At 37.8% G+C, this 13,877-nt stretch overlaps 1 protein-coding gene across 1 annotated transcript in view; it reads left to right on the plus strand.

Annotated features, from left to right (window-relative positions):
* Nucleotides 1-600: 600 nt before the first annotated feature.
* The window catches only part of LOC306756297 (E3 SUMO-protein ligase PIAS1-like), a gene marked incomplete at its 3' end in the record, with an annotated part of 63,206 nt that continues 49,929 nt past the window's right edge, over nucleotides 601-13,877 (plus strand). Inside the window, exon 1 of the mRNA XM_079241023.1 lies at nucleotides 601-621. The remainder of the gene's footprint in view (nucleotides 622-13,877) is intronic.

The raw sequence follows: 13,877 nt of genomic DNA on the forward strand, positions 1-13,877 counted from the left end.
ACTGTTATATTTATATGAAATCTTTCTATGGGGTTGATTGATGTAGCAAAATAAAAACTATTTATTGCATTCTATTGACTTTAAATATAAAATGTAAATAGGCTTTAAAGAATAAGACTGTGGATAATTTAGTAAGAAAAAAAAAGATTTTAAAAAAAGATTTAAAAAAAAAAAAGATTTTTTTTTTAAACTAAATTATCCACAGTTTGATTCTTTAAACCCTATTAAAACCCTATCTTTAAACCCTATTTACATTTTAATAGGGTATAATTTTTTATGTATAATTTTTTAATATTATATTATATTATGTATTATGTATATATATCTATATATATCTATATAAAGCTATCTATCAATCTATATATATTATATTATATTATATTATATTATATTATATTATATTATATTATATTATATTATATTATATTATATTATATTATATTATATTATTCCACCGTCTACAAAGTAAAATGTGTTTTTCCTCCACACTCTTGTGTTCCTGAACTCACCGCTGTCACTGTATGCGCGTTCACGCACCGCTCTGCGCGTCCCAGTCATGTGACAACACCTCACCACGCCTGCGCACAGAAATACAAGATGGCGGAGAGTGCGGAACTGAAGGTAAGGCGCAGCCTGTAATCATTATAAATTTACCTGGTCGCCAGGCGCTTGATTGTCGTCTTGCACAGTTCTCAAGTGGTTTAATCTTCTGGGCAGTTAAAATCTCGTAAAAGTTGGAGTTTACCGCCCAAAACATGGCAGCAACTTTGTTGAATCCGCGAGCGCCAAATCTCGCACGAGCATGTTTATGTTGATATTGAGCAGCGCTGGTTTGATGTTTTTTCTTTGGCAGGGCGGCAGTCGCATCATTCCTGTTTTATGTGCCCTGTTTAATCATAAAAAACTATTAATTCTTTATGAGTTTATAACAGTGTGTTGCAGCTCTTTCGGAAGATATTTCGAGCCAGAAATAAGTGTTTGCCGCGCCAACATCCTCCACTCTGCAAAGCATTTTGAACATGACAGCGGCATCACGCCTGTACATTCATATTTCATAACACCCTGTTATTGTTACTTTGAAATGCCTGTGAGTTTGTTATTGATATTAAGTTTGAGCAGGTGCTGGGTTTGGCTGCAGAGGAAGTGATGTTAATTGGCGTGTTTGGTAAAAACCCATTGACTCTTTACCTGTTGATACACGCATAATAAAACATGTAACGGTGCGCTGGCAGCTGGTCCCCGTTATATCAGCATCATGATCTGGTTGTCACCTCCTGTGAACAAAAACCCTTGCACCTTGATGCTATACATTAGCTTTGCAGAGCATGTCTAGAGGTTATTGATTAGGATCTTGGACTATTTTTAGATTTTGTTCACGTTGTTTCTGCTGGCTGCCCGGGATCTGTGGATCTATACAGGCTCCTTTGTGCCAGCTGCTGTTCAGCTGCACTCTGTAATAAACAGGTTTATTGCTTCTATTGACAAACCAGGTGGAGTCTTACTGTGAAGCTTTTGCCAGAAATTGGTTTCTCCTCCGCTGATGTTATTGGAAAGATGGTTGTAGCCGCAGAAACTTCTCTTTCTTATTACTTAAATCACACACTTGAGAACAAGTTGGTCCTTTACATCTATAAATAGAAAACAAAGTGATAAGTCTGCTGCACAGAGAACCGGATAATGAGTTGCTTAAACCCCAAAGAGTTATTTAGTTAACGTAAAGATGAAGAAAAGCTTTTAAACAAGGAAGTTGGAGCTTTTGTTTTTTTGCTCTTTTTGGCAGAAACTTGCGATTGATCCATGTTAATATTATTTCCAGAAAAATTTCTGTCATTAAGTTCGATAAAGGTTTCTGCTTTGGTTGTGAGATTTTGCATTGTATGTGCAATTGAACTGTATTTATTCTGTGTTATTCTGAATGTAGGAACACCCATTCATTCTTGTGTGTCCAATCCGTCTGATGTGAAAGGAGATATAACAGGGAAAATGACTGAAACAATGGGAATTTAAGGCCGCTTCACTCAATGCAAAATGATGAAATAGTGAATACTTACCGATTTCCAAGTTTGGTAGATGCACATACAGTGCATAATTAATGCCCACCACCCCTAACATGCTTAATTATATTTAGCTTTGATTAAAAAGAACATTCTCCATTGTGTTGTTTCAATAAGTTCATGCAATGTTAAAACATTTATTTCTGTCTCAATGCGCATTAAATTTTCACCAAGGTCTTGTAGTGGTGATGGGAGAGTCAGACTGCTGTGTTCAGTCTTCTCTGGCTACAATACAAATATTTTTACAACATGTGGCATTAAAATACTCTAACCCTACCGCGAGCACAACCTGCCATGCTGCGGACGATGCTGCTCGTTAAATGTGAAATAACCAGCTTTATTGCACAAAAAGCAACATCACTGCCTGCATTGATCCCTCCCGGCAGCAGACGAACCTTCTTGTGGAGGATGTAACAAGCTTTAGAGTGATGAGAGCAAGTCATGTCGAGAATGGAAAATACAGCTGCATCAAAACACTGGATAAAAAATATGAGATTCCTTCGTTTAATTATTTTCCAAAAGGGCGTTTGCCTGTGTTGTATGAAAAATGTTGTGGGAATAGAGAAGGAGTGCTATATATGTACATATTTTACAAGTGGTGCAATAAAAATACACGTTTTCCAGAACATTGAATGATTGTGATTAATAATCGTGATTACAATATTGATCAAAATAATCATGATTATTATTTTGGTCATAATCGTCGGATTGACCCATCTCAGTAATTCTGTATGTTACATATGAGTCAGATGCCACTAAGTACACAAATCCCATCCTTTACTTTGTCTTTATTTTGTGTTAAGATGCAGATTTTGACCGTTTCCCTGAGGAGAAATTTATGATGGGAGATTATACCATGACCCCAAGATCTTCACCAGCTTTTGACACCGGAGAATCTTAAACTCTGAAAGTTGTCACAGGTTATGTGACTCTTTTTTTTTTCTTTAAAGTTGGAGCACGAACTTGAAAGCACTTTGTTTATTCATGGCCGACATGTCAGACTGACCATGCTCCAAGAGGTTATGTCCAGATGAAAACAGCTAGGATTGTTTCTTTATTTGGTGTATTCCAACATACCATGTTTTAGGCAAATGTTGTACATTTGCATCATATTTACATTAATTGCATTACGCTACATTAATTTTTGTAAACTATAATATTTGAAAGACTTTACGGGATTGATACAAACATTTTCCAAGCAATCACAAAACTACTTAACACAACTGAACAAACTGTTTTATAGTATTTCTTGTTTTAGTGATAAGGTCAAACTTTTAGTTGCGTTTTTACGACAGTCGCCATGTTCGAAACATTCTACTGTACATTTGGTTGTCTGACACTTAGACCAATGTTTCATGACGAAACATTGAGAGAATAATAAATTGAATAATGAATTTTACCTGGTTCATGTCGCTGAAAAAGCAAATCAAATTCACTGAGCTGGATTTCTTTCAAACCGCGGCGTAAACCCTCGTAGACACACAAACTGGATTAAGACAAGGTTGTTTTTCTTAATTTTTTTTATTTTATTTTATAACAACTATAAGCTTGTTAGCTTTCCATGCAGCTGTGGACACACTTGATTGTGCTGATGGGTGTAATTTATTTGCTTTTTGTTGCAAAAATGTAGAATTTATTTAGACATCCATTCCAGCTTTTTGACTACGATGTGATTTTCCCCAAAAATGTCTGAATAAAACAAACATTTTTATAAGAGAATTAAAAAAAAGGACTTTATTCTCCACTTGTTATATTTCTGTTATGTTTCACACATATTTTGTCACACCTGAAAATCTTAAATAAATAACAAGGCTAATGTAGCGCAAGTTGATTGTTATTCTTTTACTGTTTCACATGTGAAGTAAAAATACGTTTAAAAGAACCGATTAGTGTTTTTGTTCCATGTGGTGCCTTTGAGTAGCATAAAACTAGCTGTGATGTGGTGCACAGAAGCTGATACGTGTGCAGATATACGCCTGTGATGGTTTGTTGAAAGAGCAAACCAGTAATATTGATGAAAAGGAGGGGTAATAAAATGGCCATTAAATGCCTGTTTCACTTGTTAAAACGATTGTTATTTGCACTCAGTTGTATCTTTTGCTTGACAGGTGAATAATTTTTCTATTAAACTTGGATGTATGAAAGTTTTGCCTTCAAAACGTAGACATCAGAGAGATGCAGATTTCTTCCCTGTTTTTATGTCATGAATCCGTTCCGCTGCATTAACACCGTAGGTTGGACTTTTCAGACAGTTGTTAAAAATTAAATTAAGAAACGACTTTTGGGATTATTACAAACAGATTTTTCCTCTGTGTACTTCATTGAGCCTATGAGGTAAATAGATATTTAGCATATTTTGGCTGCTCTAGACGCTGAGGATGAGAGTTTGACAGGAACAAATACATATAAAAGCTTTGCTCAAGGGCCGAATGTCTGCAGCTTTGCAGTGCTGGGTGATGAACTGTCGATCTTTTAATGAGTAATCCAAGGTCTTGCCATTAAGCCGCCACTTTCCACACACTGACGGCAGATCTTTTTAACTCTAACCCAGTTTGTTTAGCCATAAGCATCTCTTCCTTGTCAGAGATACTCTGAGCTACTTTCCTCACACTTAAGAATGACTGTATAATAATTGGGCTGTGTTTGGATCTTATGGCCACTTTAATCAGCCTTTCCCAAATGTAGGGTTGTCTGATCATTAATTCATTTTTCTACACTTCATCTTCCAGCGGGGGGACTGGAGTCTATCCCAGCAATTAGCAGGTGAGAGACAGGGTATAGCCTGGACAGGTTGCCAGATCATTGTTAAGAAAAACAAACATAAAATACTGAATTATCTCTGTAAAATAAGCTGAATTTGGACATATAGAACCGAATCCAGAAACCCACTTTAATCCTATACTAAAGGAGATAAAAACGCTCTACCATTCACATACTTCTGCTCATTTCGTCCAGTCCCTGGGCAAAACAGAAAAACCAAAATATTTGACCCGACTTTAAGTCAAAGTGGAATAACAGGACATCAGGCAGGGATGGTTACAGCTTTTTGACCCATAAGTGAATGGATGAATTCCTCTGCATGTTTTGTTCAAGGAACGCCTCAGGTTGTTTATTATTGTGTTTTGTTCTGTGATTCGGTGCATGAAGCTGTGGCGCAGTCATCTCATATTAGATCCACGCCTGTGAGAGCTTCTGATGTTGCCAGGCCTCCAAACGTGTCCTGTTGCATCATATTTTGTGTGAGAAGAGTTCCCGATCCGTCTTGGCTTTTTTTGAGCTGTCTTCTTTCTTCTCTGGAGCTGCTGCAGCAGCAACCTGGCAATACAAATGAGTGTTTGTGTGCTGGCGGCTTATAGGTGGAGACAGTCTATTTGTAGAGCCTCTGGCTAGGTTAATCCCTAATGATACAGGCCTTCTGCTATGCTCCTTTCAACACCTGCCTATTTCTCTCATTGTCATTGTCATTATCCCTGCAGTAAATTTTCAGTTGGAAGAGAAATATATGTTCAGATAGAAACTTCTTAAGTGGATGATAACTGTTGTCATATGTTGGTGAGTGTAAGGCTGGGGTGTTCAGGTTTACTTATGTTTATTTATTTGTCTTTAAAGTCTAGTTGTGAGGAGTCTCATAACATCAGCCAGGAAACAGACTGAAGTATAAAAATCTTGTTGATGGAAGAGTGAAGACGTATTGCGGTGCACAACAGATGTTATATTTCCAACAATGGAAAAGTTGATGCAGAGGTTAAATGCTGCAAAGATGTCAGCGATGTTTAGTGTTTCACCGGGTGAAACAAACTGTTAGAAAGGGGTTTATTGCCCCTTTTCATGTTCTCTTTGAAGTTTACCTATTGGGCTGCCACATAAAGATAACAAGCAGGCTTTGTCGCTTCAGGCAACGTGATATATGTTCTACATGTTCTGCTCAGTCAAACCAAGATTTAAGCTCCATTATTGTCAGATATTTTGCCCTGTGAGAGCACATGCTGTCTGCAGTCGACTTTCGTGTGGTTTCGCAGAGATGGAGCTTTTCTTAACTCCTGTGGTGTTACACAGTCCTGTTGCCGTGGAAACGTGTCACATTTTAGATGGACATGGGGAGGCAGCAGTTTGTAGCTCCACTGTGTGTTTCCAAGTGGGAGAATGAGAAAGGGATTTGATTGGCCACCCTTCTGGCATATTTAGCAGGATTTTTAATATAGGAATATTAAACCTTCTTTCTTTGGTGTGAATCAAGATAAAAAAAATGAATTAAAGACATTTTCGGTGTGTCCCCTGCTTTATTATTTAAAAGTTTGATGTGCTTATTAGACCCTTGACTTAATGCTAGATTTGTTTTGCTACTTTTGATATTTGTAACACATGATTTTCTGCTGTGTTTTGTCATTTTCTTTTGCATCACAGTTAGTTCCTAGTTTCCAATCAGAGTTATGTCTCTGCAAGTATATATTGGCTGCCGTCGGTGCTTGATAACACCTACAACAAATAATTTCTGAAAGTGGAATATCCTCTTGCGTAAATTTGCAGCTCTGAGAACTATTTTTATTTAAACTTCCCCTCTCACACAGAGGCTTTCTGTTTGTAAGCTTGCAGGGAAAGTATGGAAAATGATTAAGAAATACAGATTTCGTTTTCTGATTAGCTGGTCACATGACTAATGATAAAACAGATACTTATCAAATCTGCATATCTGTTTCCCCTGTTTTTCTTTTTGTTGCGTTTTTGCCTGCTTTCTCTGTAAGTAAAAGTAAACAAGACAGATTAAAAGTGAATTACTCTGATTAGGAGTGGGAAAATCCAATAAAAAAAATCAAATGTTGGGATTTTTTGCTTCACAATTTTAAAACTGATTTTTTTGTTAAAAAGTATTTTTTTTCCCAATTCAAAATAATCCATAAAATTGATGGTCTGGCTACTTTGTTGTTTTTTCTAATTGAAATCAAGAAAAATAACGAGCAAAAAAATGTTTTGTACATTTTTTTGTTTTGTTTTTAATCTACAAAAATCGGCAATATCGAAGAATTGTGAGAATCGCAATTTAAATCGAATTGGCACCAAAAAGATCCGAATCAAATTGAATCAGGACAAAAGCATATCATCACAGCCCAAACGCTGGTGATGTTTAAGTTTAAATAAATACAAATTGAGTGTAATTTTTGATGTCAGAGACTGAAAATAGTCTTGGAATCACAACATGTGCCTGAGAGTTTAGCTTTCTTGGAAACCCGTTTTGTTTTCTATTTGCATAATGTCTTAATGTGCCATCTATAGCCCTGCAGTCTGTGTTCCACGTGCCGGAGTGATCACCAAGAGAAAAGACGAACTGGGATGTTTTTATTGAATCCTGAGCAGCCATAGCCTCCTTCGGTGACCTGTAACCTGTAGGAAAACAGCTGAAGACACTCATTTACTAGGCACTTCATTTTTAAGGAACTTGCCTGCTGTGAGCGGAAAATCCCTTTTTCATTTGTATGAAAACAGATTAGTATGCCTTACGCAAGAGGCGCAAGTTTTTCCTGCATTTTCATGCTGATAGTGTTTGCTTATTGTGTAAATATCAGGGGGGTAACCAGCTGTGTGTGGTGGCTGCAGTGTCTTAGAAAGGAAGACCTGCTGTGGAAAGAACTAACAAGTTGCATTGATAATTTATTACCTCGGGTAATCTCATGAAGTCCATCATGTTTACTTTTTAACACCTTTAATTGTCTGTAATCTTCTTCATTAGATTTCCTGAGGTTGCTGTGTTTATTTCTAGTCTTTATCCAATCGATTTGTTCTGCTGAAGCACTGAAAATGAAAAAAAAAGTATCGCTAAACAGCTAACAATGTTATGATGACAAGCAGGACAGGATAATATTATTTTAGACTATTTCAGCTAAATTAATCCACTGTTGACTTGTAGCATCAGTTTACATTTTCCATATAAATGAAGATTTCCAGAAAGATTGATACCAAATTACCAAATACCAGAAAGAAGAAAGAAAAAAACAACACAGGTAAATGGCACACAAAGTAAAGCTAATGAGCCATTTTAACTGCTGCTTGGTGTTGACCATCATGTTGAAGCTCTATTACTGTCAATCAGTGTGGCCTCACACACAAAGTATTTCCAGAAATTACTTGTACAGTTTTCAGCAGAGCTTACAGAATGAGTTCAGGCTCACCGTCCTGCATAAAAATGGGTTGCTTATACTCATTTTACACCGTAATTAGCATACATATGCAGACTTTTCAAGCACAGGTCCTCTTGCTAAAACAACTTGACTCCATTCCCACATTATTCACAGAGCTCTGGTACCTACATTCCAGTGATCTCTCACATGGACGGCCCTGTACGCTGCTACAACAGCAGGCGATGGAATTTTACTCTCTTTTAGGCTGCAGAATGAGCATTACTTACTGAAATATAGTGTTATTTTTGACTGTATGGTGGGAGGAAGACCTAAACAGAAGGGCTTCGGGCAATTTCAGATGGGAAGCGATCCTCACTCTGTGTCCTACACCCTCCCGTTCTACTTCTCATGTGAAAGACACAAACAGACAGTCCGAAGGAGCACGAGGAGCAACTTGAGCAGTAAAGTAACCATACAAACAGTAATTAAACTGCATCAGAACAACGTGGGAGAATCATTATGATTTTTTTTCTCCTATTTTAAAGTAGCTGTGTAAAATACTTTGCTCATTAATGTGATTTTAATCCGAGCACACATAACCAAATAGTCTTAGCAAATTATTAAACCACAAAGTTGAAGGCTCCTTGGATGCAAGAAGCAAGCGTCCTGGGACTGTACCCATCTGCCATACCGCCACCCGACCACCCCCTCAACGGAAGATGAATTGATTACTAGTGGGTGTCGCTTCCCACATGAAAGCACATTAGAATGCAAGCTGCCAGCTGTTGTACAGACTGGCAAAATAGATGCATCCTGTCTGCTTATATCTGAAGGTTGGTGCTGTGATGTTGTCAGTTTTTGCAATGTGAAAATGTTCCTGTTTGAAAAAAAAAAAGAAGTGTTGAAGCTCACTGTAAGGCTGCGCTCCCTCTTTCAGCCCTGGGTGCGGTACACCAGCAAGTAATGGTGTGTCTCACCATCAAGATGTTGCATTTACTTTGTTGCTACTGGAACCTGGAGTTGATGGAGTCCTACAGCTAATGTTGAGTCATTTGATGGAGGATTAAATGTCATTCAAGATAAAGACAGATGTGTGTGAGTGTTAGAGGTTTTTTGTTTGTTTGTTTTTTTGCACGTTTGTGTGTTTTTGTGCAGTGTGAATGAAGCCTGAACTAATAGTATGATGAATAGCTATTTATCATATTCATCCTGAACATGGGCTGATAAACTGATAAGAGTATTGGATTTAATTGATTTTTTGCCATTTTCATTCAACACAAGTGTAAGGGGAACTTTGTAAGGACGTTGAGGAAGTCAGGTTTTGAATTTCACTTTAGCAATTTTATCCATTCTTTATAATTTTTATTTATTTATTTATTTATTCTTTATAATTAAAAACAGACAAAAAAGTATGAATTATTTTTTTCTGCACTCTGCTGCATTATTGCAAAAAGAAGTAAAGTTTTTCTTTCATGCATTTGTAGTGACAGATGAAAATTGAGTGTGACACATTCATCCAGATCACCTTATACTTTATATAAAGTTCTGGACTAGACCACAGCAACATAACTGTAGTTCAGAGATGAAACCCAACATCAGATAGGTCTCCCTAAAAAAAAAAAAAAGAAAAAGAAAAAAAGTCATCTTTGGTCTTGCATCTACAAGCAACATGTTTGCAGCACAGCCTGCACTCTCCCGCTACTGCCTCCTCTATTCTCCTTCATCTCGATGTCTGCCGACCTCTGCCAACTCGGCAGGATTAAAAGACTGCTGTACAGTGCAAGTGCAACTCCTTGGTGTCTTTCTACTCCTCATTTTCTCACCAAAGCAATGGTTTTTAGTTTCAGATATCATTCTCAGCCATGTTCCATTTCTCTGCCTTCGATACAGGACTGAGGTCAGAGACGATCACAAAGCATTTAAATTCTTCTCATTCATAAAGCGTCTTTGTTGAAGTTTTCCTCGTCCACCTTCGTGGCAGTAAAACTGAGCTGTTCGGTTGCTACCAGCAGCCTTCGCCTGCAATATTTTGGCCTCAGATCAGAAACGCCTTGTCAACAACTGGTGCTGCTCAGCACTGGACTCAACTGGCTTTAGATCTCTATCTGCCTGTGGCAAGCTGGGACTAGACCTCAGTAGCCTCAGGTGTAGTGGGACGGCATTTAATGATTAAAAGAGAAGCTTTTCTGATCTCAGTCCAGCTGGTTTGCACCATCTGATCCTGCTATGGGAAGGACTGTCTGCATCTATATCTTTGTCCCAAATTCTCGTTTTTGTTTGATCCACTATCCGCACAGTGATTTTGATACTACAGAGGCAGGAGGGAGAGAAAACAACAGGCGGAGGTATTTCATAGTTAAGCCTGAGTCAGAGAAGCTGGAAGGCTAAGAGGTGGGGGGATGGGAGGACAAAGAGGGGAGGAGGATGGGGAGGGAGCTGGCACTCAGTACAGAACCCTCTAGCCGAGAGAGCTTTATATAATGGCCAGGTAGTGTGCCTCCCCTCTCTCCCCCCCTCATCTCCACCCACATCCGCCTACACAACCGCAACACCCACACACAAACACACAACCTTTGCAGAAACTGCTTTGCACAACATTATTAGCCTCAGCATCTCCCAGCCTCTAGGGATTCAGAAGAACTGCATTACTTTCCACCTCAAAACCAAAAAGTGCTGCAGATTTTTTTGTTCGGCTCACAAACACGCACAGCTTTGGCCTCGTTCATTATAACAACAAGAAAAGGTTTTAGATTTTTACGATGCTCTGCACAGCTTGATGCTGTGACTCTGGTTAAACCTGCGTTGGCAGATGGTCTGAATGGGTTGCTTCTTACCTGACCTTTGCTTATGATAACGGGCTAAACTCAGGTCACTGCCAGCCTTTGGTGAATATGGTGCCTTTGTTAGGAATGAAAATTAAATTTAATCTTATTGACATTTAAATGTAATTAAGCCAAAGGCGTACAGAGGAGAGAACAAGAGAGAAACAGAGTGGACACAAGCGAGTGCTTCAGTTTTCTCTTCATTGATCTTCTCATGCATCCACGATCAGCTTACCTTACAAAGGCCAAGTAAAAATCTAAAGTATTTCTTGTTCATTGAAGTTGTGTAATAATATTTTTTATTGAATCTATGAAGAGCGGCTCATCTGGAAACCCGGCACTGATCAAAATATATTCATACCAGTACAAAGAGTTGAAAGCAAACCAGCGAATTTAATTTAAATGTGAAGAAACCTGTTTGTTTAATAAAACCAAAAAGTTATTTGTTACTTTGTCTGATAGTAATTGCGATACACTAGTACTGCTGTCCTACATGCACTGTAACCCTAAAATGTTCTCGATATTTTCCAGAGCTGTGCACATGAAAACGCTGGCAGATAGGGCTTTTTCTGCAGAAAACTTTTCTCTATGATGCTTGCATGTAAACAGCAGCTGTGGAAAGAGAGCACACCATATTTATATATGAAAGCAGATGCATCTAAACAAATGTTTAGATGCATCTTTCAAAAGGTAAATCAAAGACGTGTGTGAAAATTAGTGGGTCGGTTGTGTTGGATACATTTAGGTGTAAAAGTCATGTGTCGTTTGGTGTAACTGGAAGAAATGAAAAGAAAACCAACATCAGGTCGGAGTCGCTTGCTGTAGGCGAGGAGAGTGAGGAGGAAGTGGAATTGGGTTTTTAAGACCGATAACACCAGGCCCAGGTGTTCCCAGAGAGCAGGAGATGAGCCATAAAACCCAGATTTTGTTTTATTCTTTCTCAAAATTCTGTTTTTCATTTTTTTCGGCCCTGAATTTATTGTTTCATTATCTGACCTCATTTTTCCCAGCAGAATGTGTCTAATTGTGTTCTGTGTATAAAATTTCAACAGCTTAACAGTAAAATATCATATTTATTTAAAGTTTTATGGGACTTTTTTTGAGAGAGTTGCTTGGTAGGAAAAGGGGGTCAGACAAAGAGGGTGTAACATACAGCAAAGAGCTTTAAACCAGGGTTTAACCCAGACGGCTGCATTCAGGCGATGTTAACTATGTGTTAGTCGGCAGCTCAACTAGCTGTAGACAAAGTCTTTTGCATGTGTCTTTTTTCTTTTTTTAAATTAATGACATGTCTCTTGTTTTATCTTTGTGGACATAGATTGAATTTTTTTCTAGGACATCCTCCAGGTGCAGCTCAAACACGCAGGGTTGGTGGCAGCTGCTCTCGCTTCCTGCCAGTGCTTTTGTTTGTTATAAGGGATATTCTCAGCCAAATGTTTTACCAGAATGGGATGCAAGTTTGTAGTTTTTCCTAGAGCCACATCGCGTTGCATTTTCTAGATTCTGTTTTTGACAATTTTGGTGTTTCTGTTGCCTCTTACCCATAACTGAACCTCTGCAGGAGGCTTGAATCCTGTCAGTGGAGGTAACATCATGCAGAAGGGGAATTCAACTTTTATTTAGCTTTTCTTGTTCGTTTGACTCAGGAACCCTAAACGTGTGGGGACAACAGCTTATCCACACCTCTTACAACTGATCCCATTTCTTGTCATATTATGTGACTCTGCATTTTCTGGTTTGTAGAAATCAGAAATTCCTAAACGATTTATGTAAAGAAAGGAAAACTTTTAGATCATCTAAAGCAGGGATCCCCAACCCTGGTCCTCAAGGACCGGTGTCCTGCAGGTTTTCCAAGTGTTCTTGCTGGAATACACCTGTCTCAGACTCAGACAAGCTCTGCACATGTCTGCTAAATACACATTGATTTGAATCAGGTGTGTTGCAGCAGGGACACTTGGAAAACCTGCAGGACACCGGTCCTTGAGGACCAGGATTGGGGATCCCTGATCTAAAGGATAAGCTATTGATTACAATATACTAGGGCTGTGACAATATACTTGTGTCGCGATTGGATTACGATTTTTTTGGGTGCTGATTCTATTTAAATTGCGGTTTTCACAATTCTTTGATATTGCTGATTTTTGTAGATTAAAAACAAAAAAGGTACAAAACTTTTTTTTGGCTTTTTATTTTTCTTGATTTCTATTAGAAAAAAACCACACAGCAGCCAGACCATCATTCTGCTGCTATAATGCCCAAGAAGACAAGTAAAAATATCAATAAAAACAAACAGAAATTTCAAAATGGATTATTCTTATTTATTTGAAAAAAAAAAAAAAAAAGATTTTTTACAAAAAAATTATTTTATTGTGAAGCAAAATATCTTGATATTTGATCTTTCAATTCATTTTTCCCACCCCTACAATTTACCCCACAGAGTTACACAGCACTCTTCCTGGGAAGTTGTTGACAATATAAACATTGGTAATCTAACAGGATTTTAAGGGTTAAAGTCAAAAGTTTTTAATAGTTTTGAAATTTCTAAGAAAAAAAAGTTGGATTGGGTGGTTTTAAAATTTTCCAAAGCTGTTTTTCAAACAGTGTGTCTGAATGGGTCGAGGTCACTTGTATTTTCTTACAAATAAAAATCTTGCCTGCAGTGTGTCTGATAATTAAAATTAACTGGTAATCCATAAACCCTGGAGAGTGTCTCATAGAGACAGAGTAGGAGTGTTTGTTTTAGACAATTGATTGTAATGTGAGCTCTAAAAGCCATCCGCATGTTTTTATCCACTGTGATAAATGTTCAGTTCACCGTAAGATGACAGCAATTGTTTTCTGAAGGTTTCAAATTGTAAATTCATGATGTTGAAGGCTGAAAGTTAGTC

Source organism: Telmatherina bonti (genome assembly GCF_933228915.1).
Source record: "Telmatherina bonti genome assembly, chromosome: 1".
Taxonomy (NCBI): domain Eukaryota; kingdom Metazoa; phylum Chordata; class Actinopteri; order Atheriniformes; family Telmatherinidae; genus Telmatherina; species Telmatherina bonti.